At 37.0% G+C, this 9,592-nt stretch overlaps 1 protein-coding gene across 2 annotated transcripts in view; it reads right to left on the reverse strand.

Moving 5' to 3' along the window:
* The window catches only part of ARHGAP24 (Rho GTPase activating protein 24), a 537,541-nt gene that overhangs the window by 471,031 nt on the left and 56,918 nt on the right, over nt 1–9,592 (reverse strand). The gene's annotated exons all lie outside the window — the stretch shown is intronic.

Here is a 9,592-nt window from a genome sequence, read left to right on the forward strand (position 1 = left end):
GATAAGGAGCTTAACGTCCAGAAAAACTAAGTGATTTGCCTGAGTTCCGATGCTAATTATTACCAGAAGTAAAATCAGAGCACAGGCCCTTCTCACTGTTTTCCCTTTCGACCCTTCTCCAATCATAGAATGCAACGTAGAGAAAGATCTTTCAAAACATATCTCAAGCTACTGATTAAATAAGAAATTCTGCCCCTAGTGAGCTAGCAAGTAGACTTTCTTACCTTGAAACACTTTTTTCCTGACACTGTCATCCTGAAAAATATTTTCACATACCACTAAGAAAAGTTCATGCATACCTACTGAAAAGCTGCTTTTTAGAAATCCAAGTGAATGGTATTTTTAATGGAAAAGAAAGTTTCCAGTTCTTCTCTAGTGAATCTGGATGTTATATTTTCAAAGAGGATACTGAATTTATTTGGGTGACATTTGGTTAATAAAATTACATAAGTTATAGGTACAATTCTATAATACATCATCTGCATAATATATTGCATGTTCACCACCCCAAGTCAAGTCTCCTTCCATCACCATTTATTCCCCCTTTATCATTTTCTATCTTCCTTCTCCCCCACCTTCCCCTCTGGTAATTACCATACTGTTGTCTATGTCTATGAGTTGGGTTTTTTTGCTTAATCCATCACCTTTTTCACCAAGTCTCCAACCCCCAGCCCTCTGATAGCTGTCAGTCTGTTCTCTTTATCTATGTCTGTTTCTATTTTGTTTGTTAGTTTATTTTGTTCAATGGATTCCAGATATAAGTGAAATCATGTGGTACTTGTCTTTCTCTAACTAGCTTATTTCATTTAGTATAATATTCTCCAGGCCCATCAAAGAAGATACTTTTAAGTCTTAAAATAAACACACCCTCCAACCACAACATCAATTACAGCAGTAAATTACATTAAAAACAATAATGAACAAAGGCTAGTCAATGCAATAGTGCCTGTTTTCTCTTTAAAGTAATGGTATACAACCAATAAATATCAAACACATTCCCTGGTTTAAAATTCATGTCACTTCCATTTTTACCAAAATATTTTTTATCATCAGTATTAGTTGCACATTCATTAGATTGCAATATCATCTTGTCGGTATGTGCTTTTCAAAATAAATATCTCAATTAGTAAAATATTGGGTGCAGCTTTTTAATGAATTCTTGATTTAAATTTCTAACTTTACAGCTGCTGAGGCATCTGGACTTATATCATTAAAATGTTCCAAATTGAACACAACTTAGATATTCAAGGCTCAGGGCTACTCACAAAGAATGTTAAGTTTTAATCTTGTAGTTCTAGAAGAAAGCACAGGATCTAACTACTCAGTGGCCTCCTACCTATAAACTAATTGATGTCTGGGGGGCTTACCCACCTGCACTATGAGCAGGCAGCATAGAAAAATAGGGGAAACAGCTACACAAAACCAAAGTTACACAACACAGGATAGCATTCTGTGGAGAAATAATTTTTTTAGTCAGTCCAGTACATCACGCACTTTTAACCACTCACAAGTAATGTAATATACACTTACCTAATTTTTTCCTGATTTCCAAACGTCACTTTTGAATATGTAATTGTCCTCAATCACCTGGAGGCCTTGTTAAAACGCAAATGGCTGGCCTTGATGGGGCTTGGTAATGTGCCTTTCTAACAAGTTCATAGGTGAGAATAATGCTACTGGTTCTGGGGCCACACCTCTAAAACTGCTACTTTAAAGCATTTTGAAAAGTACTTTTTTTTTACAGCTATCAATATCAGAAGTACATTTTTCATTGTTACCTAGTGCACACATGCACACACATACACACAGAAATTAAAACATTTGAAACAATTCTTACTTTTACTACATGTAATGAACCCTGATTTTTTTCTATTGTATTCCAGCCTCATTTATTCCTTTTTACTTAGAAACATTGATCATGAGCCACTAATTTGATTTCATGACTACTGATAGACCAAGATGTACAGCTTGAAAAATACTGCTCAGTACTCCCATGTTCATCGTTTAATTTAATAATAGTAACTGTTTAAATACCAGGTGCCAGATAACCTTCCAGTCCATACATGCATTGCTCACTTCATAAGTTGAAAACTCATAATAACACTATGAAGTAGGTTTTATTAAATGCCCATATTCCCAGAGAGAAAATGTGTGAATCAAGGTTAATGCAACTTGTCCAAGGTCACAGTGTTTGTGCATATCAGAGCCTGGTTGGAACATAGGTCTAATTCCGAAACATAATGGTAATGATTGCTCCCTTGAAATGAAACATGTTAGTTTTGAATCCCAGATCTACCATTTAGTGGCTGTGTGGTTTTGGTAAGTTACTAAGCCTCTCCAAGTTTCAGTTTTCCCACCTCTAAAAGAGAGATAATAATAGAGCCTGCTTATGTGGGAGTTGTGAGGATTAAAGAAGATAACCCGTGACAAGTGCTTGGCATAACTAGCACATAGTAAGGCTTTAATAATTGTTATTTATCATTAGAAAGAAACTGAATTATTAATGGCCATGTCATTCACTGCCTCCCCTTATCTTGGCTTCTAGTTCCCACTGATGTCTCTGGGTTTGCCTTTTCTCCTGCTTCCTTGGTTTCTAACATGTTATCCTATGACCTTGCCTCTGCCCTTCTCTCATCCATCCTCCTCTTGCAGCTCTATCTGCTGTGCAGAAGTGCTTGGAACTCCGCACCCAGATAAATCCTTGTGGCCTCCACCCATCTCAAGGCACCAAAGACCAAGGTTCCCCCATGGAACCTGACAAGTTGAATTTAACACCATAGATACATAAAATTTACTACATGGTGAAAGTGTGAGCTGTTATCAAAAAGTGAAGGTTCTAATCAGCAAAACAAAAATACTCAAGAAGGCTGGAGACTTTGGTATCTCCCATAGATGCGTTTATATAAATTTATCAACATTGCACTTGATTTTACAATAACAAACTATCATGAGATACCAAAATCAAAATGGAATTCTGAAGGCAATACTAACATAGCTGAAGCCTAGGGTGAGGAAATTATGTGCAGCAAGATAACAGCAGGCTCTTTTGAATCCCCTGGCTCATCTTTTCTTGCTGGAAATTCCTTCATATGGGACATTTTAAAACCATATACTCCAAAAACAAGCACAGATGACCCTCAAGGAAGATGGACAATTCTCTTCTCTGGGTATCTTTACAAACAGGATTGCAATGCATGCCAACAATTCCTGTGATAAATGCCCTTCCTTGAGAAAGTCTGGCTTGGAAATTTCTTCCCCTGTTGCTCATTTCATTTCTGTGTGCCCAGTGAGTACTGCTACCACTAACTCAATTTTCTCCCCTTCTCAGTTGCTATCCCCAACAAAACCACCCTCTCCTTCTATCAGCTTTCCGCATTGAGTCTCTAGTCCTCAGGCCAAGGACTACTATCCCCTTCTCATTCCTCTACCTCCACTGGTCACACACAGTGTTCCTGGAGCATATGTCTCCATGTCTGGGAATTAAATAATGGGGATAGATCACAGAAGCCCCAGGGACCATACCCTTTCTGTTTACTTTTCACAGAAAATAAAATCTAGCCAGGCTGATCATTGGAAATTAATTCAGTTACGGGACTGTAGTAGCTGGAGCCTCTTTTCTCATAAGAGAATCTTCATGGTGGCAACCCATCCCCAGGACCCTAACTCAGGACAGGAATACTGTCACCTAAAAGAACCACAAGAGAAGTCGAAGACCAGTGCATGGAGATTGAGTTGAGACTAGGGTCTTACCCACAGAACACACAGATTATAATTCTCAGATTAATAACTAAAAAGAAGAAAAGCATGTGAGGAAGGTCACACAGTAACAATAGCAGACTATTTGGCTTCAGGTAGAACCTCATTTTGATTCTCAACTCTGTATCACTTAGTAATTGCATTGCCTTGGGTAAGCTCCTTTATCTCTCTGAGCCTCAACATTCTCACACAATAGGAATAATAGTATCTGAATTAGATAAAACATGGTTTACTTCTAGAATTACTAATTACTTCTAATTACTTCTGGAATTGTAAGTAACATATGAAAAACACCTCATGGAGTACCTGGTACTTAATAGGTACTTAATTCACAAGAGCAGAGATTTTTCAACCATTCTCATTTCATGGCATACATAAACTAATTACTAAAATTATGCAGTACACCAAAAATATATTTTTTGCCAACCTAACAAAAAAATTGGTATAATTTTGATTCATTCACACTGGGTAGCTACTGTTGGATTGGCTATTGTCATTTTCTTATTTGACAATCTAAGGGGAAAGAGGTCAGTGCCCCTGACTAAATAGTCATGTATTACATGTTTTAAAAATTCCTGCGGCATGCTAGTTGAAAATTGTTGCATTAGAGTGATTATCATTATGAGAGTCTGTGAAACTCAAAGAGAGAGAAATTTTTCAGAACAAAAATGAGACCATTTCCCCAACCTTGCTTTGGGGAATTTGAAAAATTACTTTGTTTCTCTGAAGACTCAATTTGACAAGCATAAAACAGCCCTAACTACAGCTCCGTAAGCCTCAATTTATTAATAGATTTCATTTGTAAGAAAAACAAGGCCTTTTTTTTTTTTTTACGGTTTTTCAGATATATCCCTAAGGTCGTTCTTCTATGCATTTGTGATATACATATTGAAAAGAACTAACATGTTTGGTCTTATAACACTTTCAAAGTAAACATGATTTTCCTTCTAAGGTTTTTCAAGAAATATAAAATTCTTGCCAAGGACATTTGATTTATCAGCGAATACAAAAACAGTACCTAGAATGTTTCAAGGAACCACTGAAAATGATCAGGAAAAATTATTGGCTCTAAAATATTAGCCAAAGACTAAAAAGTAGAACTTCACACATATTTAAGTACAAGTCTAAAAAAAGAGTTAAAAAGAATACAAAAGGAAGGTAATTCCACCTGTTTCCATAACGAATTGGAGCTAACTTATTTAACAGGTGTGGGTATGACAGGTACATGAAAGCGAGGCAAAGTATGTCAGAAAACCTTGACTAGGATGCAACCGAGCATCAAGTTTTGTTCAGCTTCTTGGATGACAAGCCAAAAATGAGGAAATCGGTGATTTCTTAGTCTCTTTTTCTAACCAAAGAAACACCACCAATTAACCAGAAGAGACATGCTTTTTAAAGCAATAAAAACAAAGATGAATGTATGAAGATCATTATATAAGGAATATTGAAATACATAAAATAAGTGACAACATAATAAGTGCAGCCCTTCTCTTATGCATTGACTTTCAGTAAAAAGTAGAGTATTATAGTAAAGCACAGTGTAATGAAGATAATGTAACAGAAATGTGTTGTGATATAATTAGGGTAGGGAAATTTGTGATCATGATAAAAATGGAGAGCATGGAAGGTTTAGAAAACTGGGTAGACTAGTTCTCTCAATATCAATGCTTGCTCTTCCAGTCTTCTCAAAGATATTATACTAGAGCAATTTGAGCTTAAGATACCTGACTAGAGCTGGAGACACGGGTAGTATGCATTCTTAATTGAAAAATTATCCAAATGCTAAGCAAGTACACAAATGACAGAAGTATCACTGCTCAAATAAAGTACAACCCCCTTCTATATGTTAGGCAGCAGAAATAACTGTAGAGAAAACAGTTGTTATTGTTTATTTCATAGAAACTTTGAATTTGCCTAAGTGCTTAAATGAGATGAAAAGAAAATCAATACAATAATGAATTGGTAGCATGAAAGAAGGTGGCCCTCTATATTTCCTCCTCTCCATCCTCCACATTCTCCTTTAATTAAATCCAGTTTCCCTCAAGCACTAGCACTCAAGATAATTATTAATTAGACAAAATTAATATTTCTATTTTGTGTGATTAAAATTTTTCCCATTCCACAGGCAACAGCATCTCCCAATTTAACTCCATCATCGGTCCTCACAGCCAAATCCACGACCTCCCATTGGGATTTGATAGATTACAGATTTTATAGTATAATATAAAAAACAATTGTGGAAAATTTGTATCTATTATAACTGTTTCTTTTATCTTAAAGCTCGAGTATGTTTTGTGATTTCCAGAAGAAAAAGATGATTCCACAGTAGCTTTCTGTTATGTTTTGCTTTTGCTTTATAATTGCAAAATACAATATTTCATCTGGTATAGGAATTAAATAGGCATGTGGAGACTTGTGCTGAAATTTAGATATGTTTTGTAGCATTGTTACTTTTGGAAAATAAAATGTAAGCTTAAATAGACATTTTTCAAATAAACTTTTGGGAAATAAGTATCTGCATAAAGTAGAGTCCACTAGTACTTAATTCATTCATGACTTTGCTTGCTCATTTATTGAGGAAACATTGACAGATGTCGACTATGTATTTCAGACACTGGCTGGACACTAGAATACAGGTGGGTCCTCCTCCAGCAACCCACCCATTAAGGAACTTACTGTAGTTAGTAAGGGGGGAAACGAAAAAATTATTATTCAAAGTGTGTTCAAAACACCACGGAAATGGACAAGATGAAATGATTAATTCTTTCTGCAGGAAACTGGGTACATTCTACAAAAAGAAATTCCACTTGAAATAGACCATCAAGAATCAAGAGGGACTTTCCAAGAAGAGAGAATTCCAGGAGAATGAATATCCGTGAGCAAGAAATAAAAAGTGTGAACAGTGTGAGGGGCCCTTGATAGGAAGAGGAAGCTAAAAAGGCAGGGCTTTAAAGAGCTTTTAGTCACTATGCTAAAGAGTTTAGAGTTAACATAGTTCATTGGGATCCTCCAAAGATTTTAGAACAGGGACTTACACAATTAAATCTGCACTTTATATAGAGGAACTATAGCAATGTCAGGGTAGGGTGGAGATGCTACTTAAAACCATACATGTACACAATAACTTCCAAAAACTGAACAGTCTCTGCCTCCATCACAATAAGCATTCCACTTCCAAATGCACCTTAACTTAGCTGCTAAAACCACCATAATCTTGTAAAGTTTGAGTTCCTGTGGCAGAGACAGAGGGTTTACCACTGAGAGACTCAATATAAGGCTCCAACTCTTCACATGAAGAGAATTAACTACATGACTGAGTTAACTACTTATAATTTTGTTTTTAAATACCTTCCTCTATTTAGGGAGAAAATATAATCCTTTAGCCATGAATGTTGGAGCAAACAGGCATTTTTTTAAAAAAATTAACTATCTTCTGCTTTTTCCCTCAGTGGAGGATGAATGCTTCATTTTCTTATTATCATCAACCTCCTTCCCACCCATGTGTAACCAATTGGATGGTAGTCCCTTCTACTGGGCTCCAAACTGAAGCTCCAGCCACAACCTTCATCTTCTTTTTTCCAAAGCAAACCTTTACCAAAAAAAATGAAACATGACAGAAAAGAGGAATCAGCATTACTTAAGCCCAACTCATGGGAAAAGAACCCTTTACCAATGGCCAGAAAATACCACAGAAGAATGACCACAGGTAACTACGATGATCCAATGGCAAACACTAAGAACAGGAACCAAAGGCATGGCCTGGAATTTGCAGCAGCACCGCCAGCTTTCAGCCCGGAGAAACCAACCTGGGCACTAACAGAGCCAGAAAGAAAACACACTTCACTCCTTGGGCCATTAGGTCACAGCAAAATGACTCGGAGCAGTGTTTGTAAACATCTAGTAGGCTTTGGGCCAAGACAGCAATGCAATCAGAACCAAACCACTCAGCACCACCTGCTGCACATTCCTCACTCTTCCTGTCCCACCTCCCACTTCCCTTAACCCCTACCCTTCACCCTGGAGAGCCCAAGATCACAGATTACATAAAATCATGCCTGGATGAAAATTCTCAGAGCTGTGGCCATTACTATCCCAAGCAAAACCGAAAAGGCTTTCCCTGGGGACTTCAGCCAAGAACACTTTTCACTTTTACACTTAAATCTACGCTCTTGTCTGGAAGGATGCATTGCTGTTCGTTCTGCAGTGAATTGTTTTTTCTTAAGAACTTAATTCTTCCCCACTTACTCTCAGGTTTGTAGTTTCAAGATGGTTCAAATTCACAGTATATACTACAGCCCAAAGAGCATCACTGAGAAACCATCCCCCTCTCAAATCCAAACCCCTGAGATTAAATAAGAAAACCAAGTAATGCAATTGAAAGCCAAGGACAAACTGACTTTCAACAGCCTTTCACATGTAGAAAGGATTATAGATTTTCTCTCCTTTTATCATGCTACCTGTGTACTCCTTACTCCAACTAAATTCCAGATCTAAAAACTCAGTCTGTCCCTTCTTCCAGCAAGAGCATACCTCCTCTGGGGGATAGGAAGATATTATTTATTTTTAAGTTTTGTCAATTCTTTGACATTCAGCAATGAACCCAACAAGAAAAGATTTCTGGACTTGCTTCCTGAAGGTCAGGCATTCAGGGAAGGCAAAGGGAGAACTGTAGTATTGGGCTCTCTTAGAAGTTCAAATATCCCCAGAGAAGAGGAAGTAGTAAGAAATTTAAAGGGGAGAGAGAGATTTTAACAAGTCTTTTGCAGCTTAATACCTGTTTTCTGGCTTTTTCTAATATAGTAAGTCTGTGTGTTTTATGTTTTATGATGTCCAGTTTAATACCAACATCCATCCTTGCCCTTAAGGGTTGGTTTTACATTCTAATGAGAATCAGGGGACTGGTTGAATTTAATCCATCTGTCCATCTTCTTCTCGGTAATTGAGTAAACCTCTTAACTCCACTGTAAATATCCCTGGATTCCAATTAATTTGTCTTACTTAGTAGACACAGCAGCACATATTGTTTTACTTATGGAAAAACAAACCCTTTGTAACTTTTATATTTCAAATACCCAGCATGATATATTATTTCCTCTTTTTAGAAAGAGATGGAATAATGATGTCTTGCCAGGTGTTTTGTTGTTGTTGTTGTGTTTTGTTTTGTTTTGTTTTTAGAAAAAGAGTGACAAGATAAACTATGATGAAAGCATTACTTGGAGATTATCTTCTAATTCAAATGAATTAAAACAGATTACAAGGGAGTCTGGTCTCTCCATTACTAGTTGGTATTGAAAAGCTAAGGAATCCAGAGTAACATTCTCTCCTTTCCTATTTGGGAACTTGGAAAAGAAATGCAGTCTAAAGTATCCTTTTAATGAGAATATATTACATCTTGTCCTCAAGAGAGGATGGCTACTTCCTCAAAAGTTATGTTTGCAAACTCTAGACAAACCCTTTTGGGTGTCTTAAAACTCACCGACGATTCCCTAACGTTTTGTGTTTGCAATGAAAGTGTGTATCATTAAAGCCTACTTCTGTATGTCTGTTATCCAGGAAAACTCTCACATAAGACACTAACGGAAACAGGCAGGGAGAACCGGAGGCTGGATAGTAAGAGGGCACTGCACTATGTAGGTTTTGTTTCCATTAGTTCTATCAATGTAAACGCATACTACCAGCTTGCGCCGTTTCTATCCTTTTAAAAATAATTTTAAAAGGAGCATTGTTTCCCATCACGTGCGCGCGCGCACGCACACACACACACACACACACACACGAACACACAGGAACACACACACACACTCACACACACACACACTAGTACCAGCACACACAC

The sequence above is a fragment of the Myotis davidii genome, unplaced genomic scaffold, assembly GCF_000327345.1.
Source record: "Myotis davidii unplaced genomic scaffold, ASM32734v1 scaffold420, whole genome shotgun sequence".
NCBI classification, from domain to species: Eukaryota; Metazoa; Chordata; class Mammalia; order Chiroptera; family Vespertilionidae; genus Myotis; species Myotis davidii.